General features: G+C 41.8%; 1 long non-coding RNA gene across 2 annotated transcripts in view; it reads left to right on the top strand.

Annotated features, from left to right (window-relative positions):
- Nucleotides 1-2,638: 2,638 nt before the first annotated feature.
- Nucleotides 2,639-19,409, top strand: part of LOC115029247 (uncharacterized) — a 28,106-nt gene continuing 11,335 nt past the window's right edge. Inside the window, exons 1-3 of one of the 2 annotated variants that reach the window (XR_003834819.1) lie at nt 2,639-2,715; nt 9,350-9,505; nt 11,463-11,679. This is a non-coding gene — a long non-coding RNA (uncharacterized LOC115029247). Of the gene's footprint in view, nt 2,716-9,349; nt 9,506-11,462; nt 11,680-19,409 lie in introns of those variants that run through there. The other variant, XR_003834818.1, reaches the window with a different exon arrangement.

Consider the following 19,409-nt stretch of genomic DNA (forward strand, 5'->3'; position numbering starts at 1 on the left):
AAGTGGTTAATGTACAATAGAAAGTGCATCACATATAATGAAATGTATTTTTTTTGTCTAGCAAATATATTTATTGTACAATGAAAATTCTAATATCTTCCCCTGCACAAAGAAATTTCTATTAGAAAGCTCATTTGCTATGTGAGGGGGAAAACTCTTTTTCTTGTTTACTGTAGCAGTCTATCTTCATATCAGCCTACAACACTTGTCAAGTTCACTTAAGAAGAGCTATATGTAGATAAGAAGGGGATGGAATAGGGGACCAGAACATTCCATCTCATCTGCTTTTACATCCGAGGAAGTACCATGTAAGCCACAGATTCTAGAGGCAATCTCGTTTTTGAGAGCATTTTTCTTTACAGATGAAAAGTCAAAAATTGGCCAATTTAAGGCTTTTACCAATAAATAAATCTTTTACCTTTGAGTGTATATACACATAAGTGAGAGTTTCTTCCTCTTGTGTGCTTTGAGATAGAATATGACGTATGGGATTGGAAGTCAAACACCGTCGTTGAAAGAAGATGACAGATGAAAACTACTGTGGGCCATTTGTTAAATAGACATTGATTGTTATGTCAAACCAACATATCACAGATTACTTTTATAATTTATAATCACAGGAAGTCAAGTTTCAAGTACGGAGTGCTATGAATCCTTACTGAAAATAATTGCCACTCCCTAAGGCTGAGCAGAAACGGGTTAGGATTTTGTATCCTGTGACCTATTCCTCAAGCACATGATAGAAGTTTAGTTCAATGCATGCCAATGAAAGGCTGCGCCTGGAATGTCATCTGACTGAGGGATAGAAAACAGCAAAGACGGAGCCAGCCTGCACTGAACATTTGGTATTGACAGTCTATGACTTAGGGCAGGTAAATGACATACAGCCTCTGGGTCTAAGATGGGTAAATCTCAACTATCAAGGCCATGCGCACCCTTCTAGAATAGCCCTCTCCATCTGAAGACGGGGACTTGATTAAGTCCCTGAGATTTTCTCCTTGAAATGGAATGACACCAATCCCACCCATAGTCATGTTAAAATGTTTTCTTTTCACTGGGTCTTCCTATGTCATCAGGGATGGGGGTCTCTCTCCTGGCCTCACTGGTTACTACTTGACAAGATTTTCCCCTCCCTGGCCCCTGCCAACACGTATTAGAAAATCTGCCTCCAGATCTGTGTACCAACAGATGCTTAAATAAAAGTAATAGGAAACTCTATCAGTCCCAAGAACTTTGAGGTGTGTTTGAAATAAGAATGCTAATTTCTCAAATAGTCCAGATTCCCACAAGCCTTACTGGGAGGTTTCAGGGACATAAGAAACACATGAGAAATTGGTCATGTTTCTAATTCAAACCAGGCATCTTGGAAGAGAATCTTGGCAAAGGGAAACGTGGTGTGCTTTCTCAAACATATAGTATTTGCAAGAAAATAGAGCATCTCATATTTGAGACAATAGGGTTAGATATTTTCTTGGTCCTTGTGCTGGCTAGATTTATGTCAACTTGACACAAACTATCATCCTCCAAGAGGAGGAAATCTCAACTAAGAAAACGCCTCCATACGACGATTGGGCTGTGGGCCAGCTGGTAGAAAAGTGGCTCTGAACCTGTGCATTGTGACCCTTTTCACGGGGGTCACGTCAGACCATCAGAAAACACCCATATTTGCATTGTGATGCTTAACAGTAGCAAAATTACAGTTATGAAGCAGCATTAAAAAATTTATGGTTTAGGGTCACCACAATATGAGGAACTTATTAAATTAATTAATAAAGGTCTTAGCATTAGGAAGGTTGAGAATCACTACTGTAGAGCATTTCTTAATTGGTAATTAATGGGGGGAGGGGACAGCCTATTGCAGATGGTGTTACCTCTTGGGTGGTTTGCCTGGGTTCTATAAGAAATTAGGCTGGGCAAGCCATGGAGAATAAACCAGTAAGCAACAGCCCTTCATGACCTCTGCATCGGCTCCTGCCTCCAGGTCCCTACCCTGTCAGAGTTCCTGTCCTGGCTTCCTTCACTGATAGACTCCAATGTGTACATGTAAGCCAAATAAACCCTTTCTTCCCCAACTTGTGTTTTGCTCATGGTGTTTCATATCGGCAACAGAAACCCTAACTCAGACAGGTCTCCATCTCAAATAGAGGGCCTTCTGTTTTGGTGGGAAAATTGGTAAGAGAAAAATCTGTCACATGCTTCTTTGATTCATGCCAATTTATAGAAAGGCAACCGCATATTTTACCTTATAAAGACATCTAAAACCTAAAGAGATATAGGGGAGAAGGTGAAGAGATACTGGTCAGTACCTTTTCATAGTCATCAGACTTGAGTGTTCAGGACTCAATTAGAGTCCTCAGCTACTTCTTTATTCTTATAAACCTTTTGATTCCCATATGTTTTCTTTTTCCATAGGACCTTCCTCCATGAGCATTCATTAAACTGGATCACTGATTGAAGTGAGTTTGGCCTAATGCTGCTTGTGTTATAATGTTAATTTTGGCCACCCAAACTGCTTATATGAGTGTCTGCACTTTTAAGACAGTGAGAGACTCTGCCCCCAGATGGCTCCAATTGGTAGATAAAGATGCCAGCAGCCAATGGCTGAGGAGGACAGACAGAGGTGGGACTTTTAGGATTCCCAGGCTTTGGAGAGGGAGGAAGAAGCAGAATCACTATGAGAGGGGCATAGGATGGACCAGCCTTGTAAGAATTCAGGTAAGTGTCTCTGGTGGCCGTTCCCTATTGTGCCTAGGGTAGCAGAGATGAAATCTAGATTTTAAAAGATGTTAACTCAGGAGTATCGGAGAGGAGTGTTAGCTAGCAGGGGAAGGTTTAGAAGTGCCCAGCCATTAAGCTAGTCATGACATAACAAAATTAACTGATGTGCATATGTGTGTTTCATTCATGAATCCAGAGGGCTCTGGCAGGTGGCTGGGAAGGCAGAGTGGTTAACTACCACAACAACTGATTTATCAGGTCAAGTACAACGGTGTGGCTTTTTTTTTAAATTAAGTAGGAAATAATACTCGTGGATGTTGAGATGTGAGCAATAGCTCCTCCAGGCAGAATGTTGTAAGTATCTGTTTTTGCCAGCCATATGTTTATAGGGTTCTAGTAGGAGGAAAGAATGGTTATAAAAATAACCACCCAGGGCATAAGAAAATGTGGAGGTACTATTGAGGGGTCAGACTACTTAGAAAAGTAAGAATTTCTCAGCTCTAGTGTCTCCTGCCAACAAGAGATACCAAAAGTAGACTACAGCTAGAACAGGAAACCAATCAAGTGTCTGTCTCTAAGATGCTCTATAATGACGTGCAGGTATGGGGGTCAAGATATGGGAAAAGAGGAACCCTTATGTGCTGCTGCTGGGGAGTGTACACTGATTCAGGGTTGAGATCCAGCTGTGCCTTGTTCTAAATGTCCCCAGAGTGTGTGAAACAAAGGTTTGCAGGCTTCATTTTATTAGCAGCCTTTGACTCCATTTTGAGAAAAAAAGATGACTAGGTGGACTCACAAACTATGCCACCTCTCAGACACCTTCAGAGATTGACAAATGAGTTATTCATAAGTATGGAAGGTGTTGTATAAACTTCTCAGGGTGAATTGAGCCTATAGGGGATACATGGGTATATTAAAATCATGTCAGGGAAACCATGCCTAAGAGTATTTCAGACAAACCAGACCAAGAAAAGGACCCCATAAGATAATGACACTTACCTCTGGGATAACATTGTTCCACATTAGTTTTCTTGTTTGATACCTGGTGTACGTGTGCCAAGGACTGGCAAGAGGCAGACTCTTGACTGTGCCCACAGCTAGCTCAGCTTGGTCTCTCTGTAGATGAATCTTAGTCAACTCCCTACCCATCTCTCTTTACCCATCCAGACTTGAACCTGAGCCCTCCATTTCCTCCTCTTGGATCTCAATCCACTTTACAGATGCTCACATTGTGACTTCAGCAGTAGCTCCCTCTCAACACCGGTCTGGTTCATTATCAGTACAGACTCATTCTCAGCTCACTTCTGAGCCCTGCTATAACCTCTTTAACTCATATTTATTCTGTAAATCGGAGAGACATGTTCAATGTGTGCTGTTGAATATATGTTATGAGAGCTAATCTTAGTCATCGACGTTGGAATCAATGGGGCCTGCGTTCTCCTTACTCAGGTTGCCTAGGTAGGTATGGTTATTTGGCAAAGTGCTGTCATGGAAGACTCTAAACTCTGTGAATGTATTTGTTATTTTATGAATTATGACACTGTTGAAAGACACAAATGTGCTCATCTATGTGTCTGGCATAACATACTTATGATGTACAGCCACTATGAAAATTAGTATAGCGATTTATCAAAAATAAAATCCAGCAATACCCCTCCTACCTAAGGACCCTCAAGTAAACATATCATCATATCATGGGGATCTTAGCATGCCCGTGTTTATTACTACACAAAACCCAGGAAATGAAAACCAATCTAGGCATCTATCAATGCCTGGATAGGCAACAAAACTGTGGTACATATACACAGGGGATTTTTTTCTTCATCTTAAAGGAAAATGAAATCACGACATGTTCAGAAAAACAGTGAGAAAGGAAGTCACTAAGTTAAGCCAAATACGAAAGGCAGACATATTTTCTCTGTGTATTTTTTCTCATACATAGGATACAGATTTAAAATTTGTAGGAGGGACAATGAGTTTAGAAAGGGGACCATGAGGAGGAAGTGATCTTGTGTGGGAGGAGTGGGAAGAGAGGATAATGGAATACAGAATGAAAGCAGAAAGGAGACGGTGGGACCAGCAAATGCTGGCCGGGGGAACAGGAGAGTGGAGTGGGAAGAGGATGAATCAGAACAAATAATAGGTGTGGTAATATATGTACAAAAGTAGTATACGAATTACTTCATATTCTAACTTTAACAACAACAACAACACACATGCAAATGGCCAATGAGGATATTGAAGTGAAAACATTCCAGATGGTAGGGCCTAAAGTTAGAAAACAGTGGCCTGGAAATCAATTTCAGGGAGCAAACAGAGGCCTAACCAAGGGCCCTTTCTCTCTTCTGAAATAGCAGTTTCTGACATTTTATTTTTTAAGACAAGGATACTATGTATCTCAGGCTGTCCTCAAATGCCCAGTTTCCTTACCTCTGGCCCCAAGTGCTGAAATTACAGACATGGGCCATAACACTTGGCTTTTTTTCCTGTGTATATGTATATGGATATGTATATGGATATGTATATATGTGTGTATATATTATGTATGCATGTATGGTGTGTGTTGTATGTATGATATCCTCAAATGTGATTACATATGTAGCAAGTGTGTGGTGGCCTGAGATTGACGCAAGATAGCCTTCTCATTTCTCCCCAGCATATGTAATGAAGCAAGGATCCTCACCAAATCTGGGGTTCATCATTTCTGTTAGTCTAGTAAGCCAGCTTGCTCCAGGGATCACCAAAACCGTGTCTGACTGCTATCTTCTGGGATTATAGGCAGGCCACCATGCCCGTCCAGCCTTTACTTGGCTTCTGGGCATCTAACCTCTGGTCTTCACAGTTGTTCAGTACGTGCTCTACCCATTGAGCCATGCCTCAGCCCTGACTCTTCCTTTCTGAATAAGATTGTTTACAGCTACTCTGTCCTTTATTACCTATTGTATATGGGGTGTGTGTGTGTGCTAAATAGATTCCCCCCCCCCCAATCAAAATGGTACATCTTAGAAGCCATATTACCTGGGATCCTAGCCCTTGAGCCTACTGCTATGATTAGAGAAGCCATTTTGTTTTTGTTTTTGTTTTTGTTTTTTGTTTTTTTGTTTTTTGTTTTTTTGAGACAGGGTTTCTCTGTGTAGCCCTGACTGTCCTGGAACTCACTCTGTAGACCAGGCTGGCCTCGAACTCAGAAATCCACCTGCCTCTGCCTCCCAAGTGCTAGGATTAAAGGCGTGCGCCACCACTTCCTGGCTAGACAGGCCTTTTAAAGAGGGTGTGTCTTAGGAGGAGGAGTGTCTTTAAGTGTTTTAGAAGGAGAGGGTAATATATTTTTCCATCAATCACTAACGTGAATAGTTGGGAGGCACTCAGCTTCTGTATCAGTTTCCATTCTAGTTTCTTATCAGATTTCTATTGCTATACATAATGCTATAAAACCCAAGACATCTAAAAATCAGTGGCTTGTAACCATTTTAATTTACATGTCTCCTGAACTCAGAAGTGGGTGATTAATTTGGGGATACTTTTGATCCTTCCGGCCTCCCCTGCATGTATTTTAGGCCAACTGGTCACTGGCTGAGACTCGTATTTCTAGTGGTACTTTGATGGTGGTTGGCACGGGCCAGGCTTAGCTGTAATAATTCCACTGTCTTCCATGTGTGTTCCAGCAGGCCAGCTCCTGCATCATCCACTCATGATCATTATGAAGGAGCAATAGAATATAATAACTGAGAGTCATGACTGTAAAGAGAATCAAGAGCTAAACCTCAAGACAGAGGACTTTGCAAGCCAAGGCCAGCTTTATCCTCACTGAAAGTCTGGTATATGATCCTAGAAACTAGGTGTAAGTCTGCAAATATCATCAACATACTAAAATCCTTTTGCTAGCTTGAATAAAATGGCACCTGTAGGCTCATAAGGAGTGACACTATTAGGTGGCATGGCTTTGTTGGAGGAGGCGTGGCTTTGTTGGAAGAGGTGTGACCTTGTTGACATAGGTGTGGCCATGATCTAGGAAGTAAGTCAGTTTACTTCCTGCTGCCTTCAGATCATCATGTAGATCTCTCAGCACTATGTCTAACTACATGCCACCGCGCTTCTTGCCATGATAATGGACTAAATTTTCTGCAACTGTAAGCCAGCCTCAATTGAATGTTTTCAAGTTGCTGTGGTCTCTTCATTACAACAGAAATCCTAACTAAGACAATCCTCAAATTATGTTCTGTGGAAACTAGTGGTAATAGATACTATCAAGTGATTGTATATGTGCGTGTGCGAGTATGTATTTAAAGTTCTTTGATCATACAAATAAACATAATACTCCTAGTAAGCATAGGACACGTTAACATGTTGCAAGCTCTGGACTTCTTTACCTGGATTTAATTGGTGTCTTCTGTACTTATTTGCACATAAAACACATTAATTATAGAAAATTATGAAGACATCTTAGGAACAAGTGTTCCTTACATCACGGTCTGAAAAACACCAGTCTAAATTATAAAAACATGTAATGACTGCATAACAATAAGAAAGGAGCTGAGAGAGACCTGGAAGCCTTCGTAGCACAGATAAAGAAAACACTCACAGTAATTATTGCCTTGAGTTCCAGATGAGAACACCAAGAGGCAGAAAAGTTACACAAGCCCACAGAAGAGGAGCAGCAATGCTGGAATGCATCTGCCTGCTTCCAAGTCTACTATCTCCCTCCCCGATGGAGTGGAAGGCCAGATACATGATGAGCAGCAGTTCAGTCAGAGAGAGAGAGAGAGAGTGAGAGAGTGAGTGTGTGTGTGTGTGTCTGGTGGTTGAAAACCAGCTGTGGTTCTGGCTTGTCCACCAGCTAGATCTCAAGGTGGTTGAAGCATCATTCAACAGTGGATTAGGAATGCCATTCTCCCTGAAGTTCAGAGAAGCAGGAAAATATTTTAGGGACAGCTTTGGGACACAGGAATCCCCCAAGGCTTTCCCATCAACCATAATAATAATGACATAAAACTTATTCCCTTGTCATAAATCTGGTCATTTAAAAAATATTCCAATTGCTTAATACTTTCAAGATTCTCTTCCCCTTGTTCTTTCCTAATTTTCCAGTGAAATCTCAGTGATGTATTCCGGTATGGGTGTATTAATATTCTGAGGAAATATAACACAGGCCCTTACAGTCTAATTTTGGAACACTCATCACAGAAATAGTTTGCTTCCTCCCGTCCTATTTTTCTTTCCGATTGTCAGCCTGTTGGGCTACATTAAGCTAGGTGACGGCTTTCCTCTATGAAACATTTCTTTCTTAAGGGCCTTTCCTTTGTCAGGGATGATGGGAGGCCCCAGAAATGGGGAAGCCACAGCCCTCAGCTTCGTTTGAACTAGGGAGATGAAACACAGAGCCATAGAGGCCACAGGAGAAAGCACCAGCAGGAGAGAAGGGACAAAGGTACTTTGTTAGGGAAGCTATTCCCTGTCATAGTAGCCCCACAACTTTGTATCTCATCGTGGTAAGGCACTGAGATGGACCAGTTTCAGAATGGCTTTCAAGCCGTAGCTCCACATTCAAGAAGATCACTCCCTTGGAGAAAACATCTTAAATACCTTTGTGCTCCTACAATAAAAAATGATGTGGCTCCAGTGTTTCTAGGGACATCACCAAATTCCATGAATACTTGACTACTCACCCTTTCCAAGTGCAGCATGGCTCCAGAGTGTCTAATTCAGCATCATTGGCATTCTGAGCTGTGCCCATTGCTAAGATGCAGTCACTCACACTAGAGGATGCTCAGGAGCTCCAGTTATCCACCAGATGATGATGCTATTCCCTACCTCCATCATGACCATCCAAAAATGGCCCTCATATAGTACTAAATATCTGAAGGAGGTCAACACAGTCTCCACTAGCTCAGAATTAGTGTCCAGGGGTATTAGAAAGCCATCCCCCAAATCTCAATCTTGTTCAAAATCAGTCCCATGGCCATTTCTACCAATTCACATCTGTCAGTACCCAGCTTCCAAGCCCCCATCTCAGTGTACATTTGGGATTTCCTCTGTTATTGTTTGCATTAAAGCTTTCTTTTAGAAAATATCCTTTTCAATGGAGGAGCTAGAGAAAGTATCCAAGGAGCTAAAGAGATCTGCAACCCTGTAGGTGCAACAACATTATGAACTAACTAGTACCCCGGAGCTCTTGACTCTAGCTGCATATGTATAAAAAGATGGCCTAGTCGGCCATCACTGGAAAGAGAGGCCCATTGGACTTGCAAACTTTATATGCCCCAGTATAGGGGAATGCCAGGGCCAAAAAGTGGGAATGGGTGGGTAGGGGAGTTGGGGGGGAGGGTATGGGGGACTTTTGAGATAGCATTGGAAATGTAATTGAGGAAAATATGTAATAAAAAAATATATATTAAAAAAAAAGAAAATATACTTTTTCACCCTTCCTAGACCACCACCTTTTTGTTGTCCTGCTCACTAGCTTCTAGAGGTTTCCATTAAGCTTCCAACCATGAGTACATTCTCCCAAGATTGTAGAACCATTACTCTGGAGAACTTGGAACCAATTTAGTATCAAATTAAGCAAGAATCTCCAGTCATGTGACATTGGGCTCATTCAAAGTCATTTTCTCGTTGTGATTGATTCCTGTAGCACACCTTGGGATGTCTCCTCCAGATCTTCTCTCTTCAGACTGAAGTCTCTGCCTGCTTCCCCAGACTCCCAGCCTTCCAGAACTAGAAGTGGACTAAGTGTATTAAGATGTTTGAAAGTCCAGAAATAACATCACTGTTTTTAAGTCATATCGTGGTAAGATGAAAACAAGATTTTTTTTTCTGAGACAAGATTTCTTTGTGTAGCCTTGTCTGTCCTGGAACTTACTCTGTACACCAAGCTGGCCTTGAAAAAGATTCACCTCACAAAGATCCACCTGCCTCTGCCTCCTAAGGGCTGAATCAAAGGCACATGCTACCACCACCCAATGAGAATAAGAAATTTTAAAAATACTTTACTTTAAAAATTTATACAATATATATCAACCATTATTTTCCCTCCTCCAATTCCTCCTAGATCCTCCCATCTCCCTTCTACCCAGCATCATAGTCTGTCTGTCTGTCTGTCTGTCTGTCTCTCTCTCTCTCTCAAAGCAAAACAAAACTCACATAAAAAACAACCATGAAATCCGTTTTGTGCTGGCCAACCATTGCTGGGCATGTGGCCTGCCCTGGAGTGTTGCAGTTAATCTCCTCCCAAATGCCCCGGCAATGAAAACACGAATCAGTTAATATGATTACATGCTGTGTGCCTAGATTGGGCAGATCTGCCACTACACTACCATCTTCTCCATCTATGAGACCCCTTAGAACTTGCGGTTTCTCCAGGCCATGTGCTTCTCTGCTCAGCTTTTCTTCTTCCTCCTCCTCTGTGTCCTCTCTGTCTTCCATTTTCTTCTTCTTCTTCTTCTCTCTCCCTACCTTCTGCTCCACCTTCCCTTTTATCTGCCCAATCATCAGCTCTCCTTTACTTTACAAATTAAGGTGGTGAGCAGGTTTACAGGAAATCACCTGAGTGCTGACTCAGTCCTTGTTTGCAACCACTCACAGGAGAATAGAATTAATATCAGATATAATTAGCCCCAGGGTTATCCACAATACTGGAGTGTAGTTGATATTCTCAATGACAGAAGAAGGACTTGAAGGTGAGTTTGGCTACTGTTAGAACCCATGTGTTTCTCTTCATCTCCATCCCATAATTCTTCAGAAAAACTAGTGACTTTGGAACATTGTCAAGCAAGGGCTTTCCAGTTTCCCACCAACTTCTCTCCTCAAACAACAGCACACACACACACACACACACACACACACACACACACACACACACACACACACTCACACACACACACACACACACACACACACACACACACACTGTAGTATCATATAAAAATCACAAGTCAATAGTCTACACTTAATAGCATAATGTTAAGCCAGACATAATGGCACCTGCCTATAATTCTAGCACTTAGGATGTATAGGTAGGAGGGTATAGGAGTTGCAGACTACCTTGGTTGACATTAGGGCTTGCCTTAGACAAACAAACAAACAAACAAACAAACAACCCATGTTGTTTACTCTGTTAAGCATACCCTTACTTAGGTAACAACTCAAAGGTTCCCTTTATTCCTATTTAACAGTTAAGTAAATAAAGACATATGGAAACTTGTTCTAGATAACACACTAAGACGACAATGATGGTTCCACGTTTAGAGTGCTTGTTAAATGGTTAGATTCCCAGACCCCACATAAACATTGGGTAGGTGTGGTGGCTCATCTGTAACTCTAACCTCCAAAGATGAAGATGGAGACATGGGTTAGGAAAACTAGCTGCCTCAGCAAACCCTGGGTGTAACTGAGAGACCCAGCCTCAAAGGAGATGAAAGAGCTATCAAAGAAAATTCCTGAAATCAACCTCACACATGTAAATAGGCACATGCTTAGATTCATATCTGCGTATACACATGCATGCACACCACATACATATGAAAGGAAGAAGAAAGACCACATAGCCAATAAGATCTAGGGCTGGGATAGCTTTAAAATTCTCTAATTACCTTCCAATCCTCTGGAGAGAAGATAATATTTACAATTAACAAATGTATGAGTCAGGGTTCCCTGGGGGAAAAGAACAATTGGAGATGTCTGAATACTATTATATAGATGATAAAAAATTGACAGACATTCTAAAGTATGGCTCATGGCATTATCAGGGCTGGCAAGACTGGAATTTGTGGGACAGATCAGCAGGCTGGAAATTCGAGGAAGAGTTGATGCTGCCCTTGGGGAATCAAGGAAGAAGAGCAAGCTAGAACTGATGTGTTGATCCTGAAGTCAAATTGCATGTCCTTTGGGAAATGTCACTTTGTTCTGGAGCCCTTCAACAGATTGTATGGTGGCCCATTTGCATTATGGAGGGTGATCTACTTTGTCCAATCTTCTTTTTTTAAGGCTGAATAAACTCTTTTAAAATACTTAAACAGAGAATGAGAAAAACCTTACAGATGAGCTCATTCCTCCAAGGAAGAAAGGGGTGAATGATAGAGGCTGGGATAGCCTGACTCTGGACACTATCTACCTGCAAATTAGAGCAAACTCTTTAGGGGGGGGGATCTCCATGTTTCCTTTCTACCCAGACTACCCGTCTACCACCTACCATCTAAAATGGTGTTCAGGGTATTCACTGACACAAGAAAGCATGATTTGAATTCTTACAAATAGCTGCATCCAGATACAAGCACATGGTGATGGCTTCCTTTGTGAAGAAGTCATTTGTGTTGCCTATGGTTTCTTTGGGGTGATGTCTGCATCCCTGGCTTACTTGCAGAGGTTTTGTGTGATTGAAGCTTTTGGTTTTACCTTGTCTCCCTCCTAATAGTTGGAAGAGGTCCACACTGGAAGATGTTTTGTATTAGAATCTGGCATGGGGTCCAAGAGACAGTCTCTTCTTTTGACTCAGCTCAGAGCTGGCTATGGTTCCTTCTGCTATGCCTCTAGCCTTTGGAGAGAAAGGGCCTTGTGTGTAGACAGCTTGTAGAATGATTACAAGATATAAAAAGATATTTGAGGGTTAGCAATATAACTCAGTTAAGTGCTCTCCCAGCATGGACAGAGTCTTGGGTTCAGTCCCCTGGACAGAGTCTTGGATTGGGTCCCCACAAGCTTGGCACGGTGCCACATACCAGCAATTCCAGCTCTCAGAAGGTAGAGGCAAGAATATAAGGAACCCAACGTCATTCTTAGCTACATAGCAAGTTCAAGGGCAGCCTGAGATTTAAGAGACCCTGCCTCCACCCCCCCAAAAAAAGGATAAAGATGACTCGGTCCCTGAAGAGAGACACCGTGGCTCTATAAGTCCTTTTATCACTACTCTCTGCTATCTGACCTTCAGCACTTATTCTGTGCCTCAATTTACTCATCAGCAACACTTAAATAGTTTTAAAGAGCTGCCCTGCCCTCTTCCGACCTACTATGTAATAAATCAGGATGTCGGAACGTTCTGTAATTTCAGACTCTATAAATCAAGCAGAGCAAAATATAGAAACCATCAATATCATCACCCTAGGTCAAAAACAAGATTTCAATTCCAGACTCTGACGCCAGACTAGTGAGTGTAAATGCCGGTGGCTCTTGTCGCCACATTCAATGTATTCGCCATCAGATCAAGAAGTCATTAGAGAAAGACAGCCTCACTGTACAGTGGCACAGTCCTAACAGCAGACTGACAAACATGGAGACAGCTGGCGGCTCAGCAGCAGATTTTAAAATGAATTTACAGTTTATGAAATGTGCAAGATTGATGACATCAGTGACAGAGTCCTTGCTTAAAGGGACAGATCAAGGGAGACAAGGACAGTGACCTGGATATCCTCTGCTTGCTCCTCTACTCCTGCCAATACTCAGGCAGGACACTAGGGCTGGCTGCCAAGTTCCCACAAGGGAATCAGAATCTGAACTCATGGTGACATGCTCAAAACAGATTCAACTCGTTGGTTCTTCATGTTGGCAGAGAATATGCCAGCTGTGGGTAGGCGGGAGAAAGGTCAAGCCTTCCCTTCTGGTCACTGTCTTTGAAACTGTGTAAGCGTGTAGAAAGGAGCTCACCATGGAGCCGATGGCACCCAGCACAGGTGTGAGGCACTTGGTAACTGTGACACAATCCTACAGAGAGGGTGACGATCCTCATCAAATCTCACATTTGACAGCCTTAGTTATTATCTCTTCCATGTCTCTGCAATTATCAGACAGCCCACCAGGACTGCACAGTTTTACAGGGTTCTTCTTTCATAGCATCAAGGGATTTCAGCCCATCTCTACTGGCTGTTTCCTTGACATTTTCTCTAAGACATCAAAAACTTTGATTTAAATAAAAACAAAAATCACTCAGTGTGACACATTATTTGCTACTTTTCAACAATCTCTAATGACTTCTCAACGAGTCAATGACACTGAAAGAAACACAGCTGAGTCCAGCACCCAGGAACTGGGTGAGTGCCATGTTGACATGCCCTCTCACTAGCCCATCTGGTCCCTTCCCTTTTCTGTCATGTGTTTCGGAGTCATGACATATTTGTAGCATAGAGCCCTTATTCCCTGGGCTAGGAAAAGTGCTTGCTGTGCAAGTCTGAAGACCTGAGTTCAATGCCTAGCACCGACAGACCAAAAGCGGGGCACTGCACTACATACCTATAATCCCAGTGGTACAGAGACAGAAGGGTTTCTGGCACACAAGACAAATTGCTGAGTTCAAGATTCAGTGAGAGACTATCTCAAAACATAAGGTAGAGACTGATTGAGGAAGATGCCTAATGTTAGTTAACCTCTGGCTTCCACTTAACAACTCCAATTTGATATTTAAAAGAGAGAAAGAGGGTAAATCATGGATTCTGACCACTTCTAGCAAGTCTCAAATGCCTGTTCCTTTTGGTCCCAATCTGAGGAGCTGACTATTGAAAGGACTCTGGGACTGATGTCACTAGGACTCAGCCATTGGTGAGAGGCCACTGCTAGGCATAGTCAGCCTATCCAGTCTTAGCCTGCTTGAAAGTCACAGAAAAAACCACCAGAGTTATCTACACTGAGAGGATCCCTATGACCAGGTACCATGCAGAGGTATGAAATGGGAGGAGAGTATATGTCAGCCAAGCAATCAGAGAGGCAGACAGAGGCTCTGCTACTAAGATGCTAAAGCAGGAGACAAACCATCCCTTCTACCTTCCAATCACCAGACCTCTTTTCCTGGTACTGTTCTGCTTTCCAGCTTCTCTGGTTCCCTGGTGATCTTCATGCTTTGTGGCTTGGTTATCCTTGGGAGTGTTCCTGTTTCTTGTAGCTCACAGGCATATCTGCAACCTGGGTTAGCTGAATATCCAACAGTTAGTGCTTATCTTGAATGATGCAATGGCTACTTTTAATACTAAGTGGAATTCCCTGAATAGCCTTATTCACTTACCTATCTATTTAGGGATTTGATACTCTTAAAGTTCATCTTTTAAAAAAAATACATATATGGCAACTCACTTTTGGCACATAATAAATTAATATATAATATAATATATAACATATAACACATAATATATAATTTATAATATAATACAGTATATAACATAATATATATTATACTATGTTATATAATAATATTATATGCTAAAAGTGAGGTGCCACCAATGTAGTGGAAAATCAGAAATGCTCCCCAATTTCAAAAGCATTTCTGGAACTTGAACATCCCAGTCTATTATTCTCTGACTGTCAGACAGCTGGCAGATGCAGAGTTCTTTCCCTTCAGTATTCCCAGACAGAGATTACTGGACAAACACCACTGTTAGGTAAACATTGTGTTCGCTACCAGTGGATCAACAAACTTTGGGGAATTTAGTTGTTTAAGACAACTGAGAACATTCGAGTTAAACATCTAAGAGCAATGGCTGAAAGGTGAGCGCTCCTATTTAAAAGAGGCATGAGCGAAGGAAACAATCAGCAGAAACAAGAACCATAGAATGCCACAGCACTCCTTTTTAAAATGGTGTGCTCCTGATATTGTTGCCTGTGTGATTCTAGCCTGCCCAGACTGCCCAGTATGCAAAGGGGGTTCCAACAAAGTTTCAGAAGAAACACAAGAAAAAAATTAAAAATGATTGTTCCTCCTGAGAACTGAGTTTTAGGGAGCAAGGATGCCCCTAAAAGGTTTTTGTGTGAGTTAGAAAAAGATGCTTCCTCTGGAAAGATGAAACCCCACAGCAGTGCACACAGCTCCTATCACAGTTCAGGCTGCACTTCTGCTCTCATGGGCCTCTGGGCAAGGTGTCTGTGTGGACTAACAACCCAGACATCCTTGATCACAGAAGGGAGGGAGGGAAGAGAGAAGTAGGAAACGGACAAATCAAAGGGGCCAAGGAGGACAAAGGAGTGAAGGAGTCATCATTAGAAAAAGAAACCTTGAGGTAGCAACAGAGGAAGGGGCAAGAGGGAGAAGAAAACTAAAAAAGAAAAAGAGAGAGAGAGAGAGAGAGAGAGAGAGAGAGAGAGAGAGAGAGAGAGAGAGAGAGAGAGAGAGAGAGAGAGAGGAAGGAAGGAGAAAGAAAGAAAGAAAGAAAGAAAGAAAGAAAGAAAGAAAGAAAGAAAGAAAGAAAGAAAGAAAGAAAGAAAGAAAGAAAGAAAGAAAGAAGCAAAAAGAAAAGGCCTTAGACTTGTTTCCCATCAGCCTACCATGCTTGGCCGTGATGGTGAAGCCAGGCCAGATGACACGTGTGAGTATTCAGTTGACTTTAAGTAAGTTAATCTGTATGAGGACTGACTCTCAGGAGGCTCCACAACTAAACTGGATGAAGATCTGGGAGACCACATGCATCTATTCCTGGGAAAGCCCAGAATGAAATGAACTAGAATGTAGATACTGCGCTGGGGGCATCAAATACATATGACTTATTATGACCCAAATAAGCCCTACAGGCAAGAAACATACAACTTTGTTAGACATTTCACAAGTCAAAATAAAATAGAAGGAAACAACTAATGAACCAAATAACCAAACAACCACGAGCCAACCCTGCAAGGCCCTGAGTTGCACAATATACACTTTTGAGATATGTATTTGCATATACCACAGTTTTCTATTTGAAAACATCTCTGGTCCATCCTCTCTCTACTCACAGTACAGCCAAAATTTCCTTTCCACCCACCCATCCCCATCTTGCATGTGACCCAGTTTTGGAGGTTCCTAGATTGAAATTTCTTGTCGACTGTGTCATTTCCAATATCAGCACCCATCAGAAGAGCCCAGTCATTGTTGCCAGTTGCTTACCCGAGGAGAGAGTAATTAACAAGTCTACTGAAAACTGAGTCGTGACCCAGGATATGTGAAGACCCAGGATGGGAGAAGACATTGGCCAAGAGATAGGTGGTTTGCTAAGAATAAAGCAGACCCATACACTCTTATCACAGCCAGGCCAAGTGAAGAAGTCCTGCAATTCTGTTTCTTGAAGTCTTTCAGCCAACACACATTTGCTGTTTGGGGTGTCAGATACTGAGCCAGGTCCTGCAGATATAGGAAGAGAACACTGTAATCTTGTCCTTGAGGACTTTATAGTTCCATTTAAAATAAATACTAGTGTAGTTAATTATTTAATTGATCTGACACATGAATAGGAATGATCCACACAAAGATGTGGGAAAGAGCAGGCCACAGGGAAATATGAGCCTATGCAGACCGGCTTGAGGCCAGCATTTCCACTCAGATCATAAGGAACAATGGCAGGTCACTAGGCTCTGTAAGGCCAACTAAAGTGTCACCTCTATTTTTGCATGTTAGAGTGAGTCGAGGCTTCTCCCCAGAGCTCAGCTGTCTGCTGAGACATAACCAATCTTTCTTGGAAACTAGGTGCTACATGAGTCTATGCTAGAGAATACAAGAGTCAGTTACCCCTGATTCATTTAATATGACTATCTCAGAAAGATCAATGAAATGTCTCTCATTTGTGGCTCCTTGATTTTATAGAAACACAGAAGCTCATGTATGGCTTGAACATAGAAAATAAAACTGTCTAGGGACAAAGAGGACTCATAGAAAGAAGTATGAGAAGGGGGACAGAAGGGTATGAAGGGGCGCAGTCACAATATAACAGACAGGTTTAGAACTTTTATTAGCTGATTAATTTAAAATAAAAAAGATGCTACAGTTAGCTTTTCAAATCACAAGACCACCCCAGGCTCCTGCAGTGTCATTTCTAACTTCCCATCTCCAATCAGAAGTGCTGAGCCTCTTGAGAAACCTCTTAGCCTCCCTTGGCAATGGATTATGAAGCTTCTAGTTATTTGCATCAGCTTTGGCTTCCTGATAGCTTGCCTAAGGCTGCCCTGTTCCTTTGTGGGTACGGAGCACAACTTCTTAATGTTAACACCGTCAGTTCTTTTTAAGATGGTTAAATAGCTCAAATGTCTTTATTATATCTTTGATAACATATGTAGGTCTCCCATTTAATCATTTTTAATTTCTTTCCTATTCATCTTAATCAATGGGGGTGGGGGAGTGGGGGTGGGGCGGTGCTTGAAGAGGAGAATCCAAAAATTATGTTTGAGTAATAACCCTAAAAGAAAATGCACGAAAATTTCCAATCCCTTTTCGCTTCCCTTTCTTGACTGATGGTACAGAGTTGAGGTGTTGAGGTGTTCCTTGGAAAATGCAGTATAGAAAGCATTTACAGTTAGCCTAAGACATGGGTAACGCTGAGATGGAGAGTCCTCAGTCTAATATTAAATCTGACACTACTCCAGAAAGTGAGCAAGAAGGAGAGAAACCACACATGAAGTCAGTCAAGCCTTAGGCTAGATCACATAGGGTTACATAGGATGCTGAGAAACTTTGAAGTTGACCTTGAAGAATATGGAAAATACTAGAGGAGTTACTGGAAAAGTTTCTCATTCTCATTTGAATTTCTTTGGCAGAGGAACTAGAGAAGGGCATGGGGAAGGGAGCTTCTAGCCAGCCGGCCAGGGGAATTGTCCATGGCAATGACTCTTTTGGAATGGTGCTAATGGATCTAATGAGAGGATGCTGGGTTCTGACCACATTAGAAGGTGTGTGATAGCTTAGATGAGAATGTCCCCCGTGGGTTCATATATCAGAACACTTCTTCCCTGTTGGTGGTGCTATCTTCAAAGGTTATAGAACTTTAGGTGGTCAAATCTCAATGGAGAAAATGCATTATTGGAAGAAAGTATATTATTGGGAGTACTTTGGGTTTTATACCATGGTCCCATGTCCTGTTCTCTTTTTCTGTTCCCTACATGTGCGTGAAATTTGATCCCCCTGCCTCGTGATCCACCTCACACTCCTATTGCCACACGTTCACTGACGTGATCCCCTCTGGAATGATAAACTCAAATAAATAGTTTTTCTTCTCTAATTTGGCCATGTTTTTGTTTTACTTTCTTTTTTTTAATAATAGAATCAGAAAAGTGATGGAGACAAGGTGGTAGATCTATGGCTTAGCTTTAAAATGTTTAAGAACAATCCACACATCTGTCTGAACTGCACATGGCTTAAGTTCTTCCTCCAGGGATACCACAGACTGCCAGGTCTGTTTCTTCCAGCTCTCCAGAGCAACCCGACATTCCCCAAGCCCAGCAGTGAGGTCCAAGCTTAACCTGAGGCCTGACTTGATGCATCAAACTCTGAACACAGCCAAGTTTCTCCCTGGAGTCTTTTCTGGTAAGAGAAAAAGTATTCCAAATAACAAGGTCCCTGAGTCCATAATTATTGGTCTGTCTCATTGTTGAAGATCAAACAATATAATAGATCATTCCTGATCCCCAAAGTAGGGCTCCCCAGCTCCGAAAGACTTACACATCTTTATCTAACGTGAGAATCACTGTAAAGTCTGAGTATGAACATAATGCTTAGAACTGAGTCATCAGAGTGCCAGCTGGATAACTCATCCAGACAGTACTTCACAGGTGCTGTAGCATGGCAATCCAATTGTTGCTTTTCTACATGAGCAGAGAACAAATCTTGGAATTTTTCTGGCATGAACATTACATATGGCTTCTGAATGTAAGGTGTCACTTTATAAATAAGAAGAGAAGTTTTAAAAAAAAACATTTCATACTGTGTAGCTAAAAAGGGCCAGTGTGAGCAAGATATGCTGTGTTAAGCTGGTGGAAAC

This window comes from Mus caroli, unplaced genomic scaffold (genome assembly GCF_978045245.1).
Source record: "Mus caroli unplaced genomic scaffold, Mus_caroli_1 scaffold_12, whole genome shotgun sequence".
NCBI lineage: Eukaryota > Metazoa > Chordata > Mammalia > Rodentia > Muridae > Mus > Mus caroli.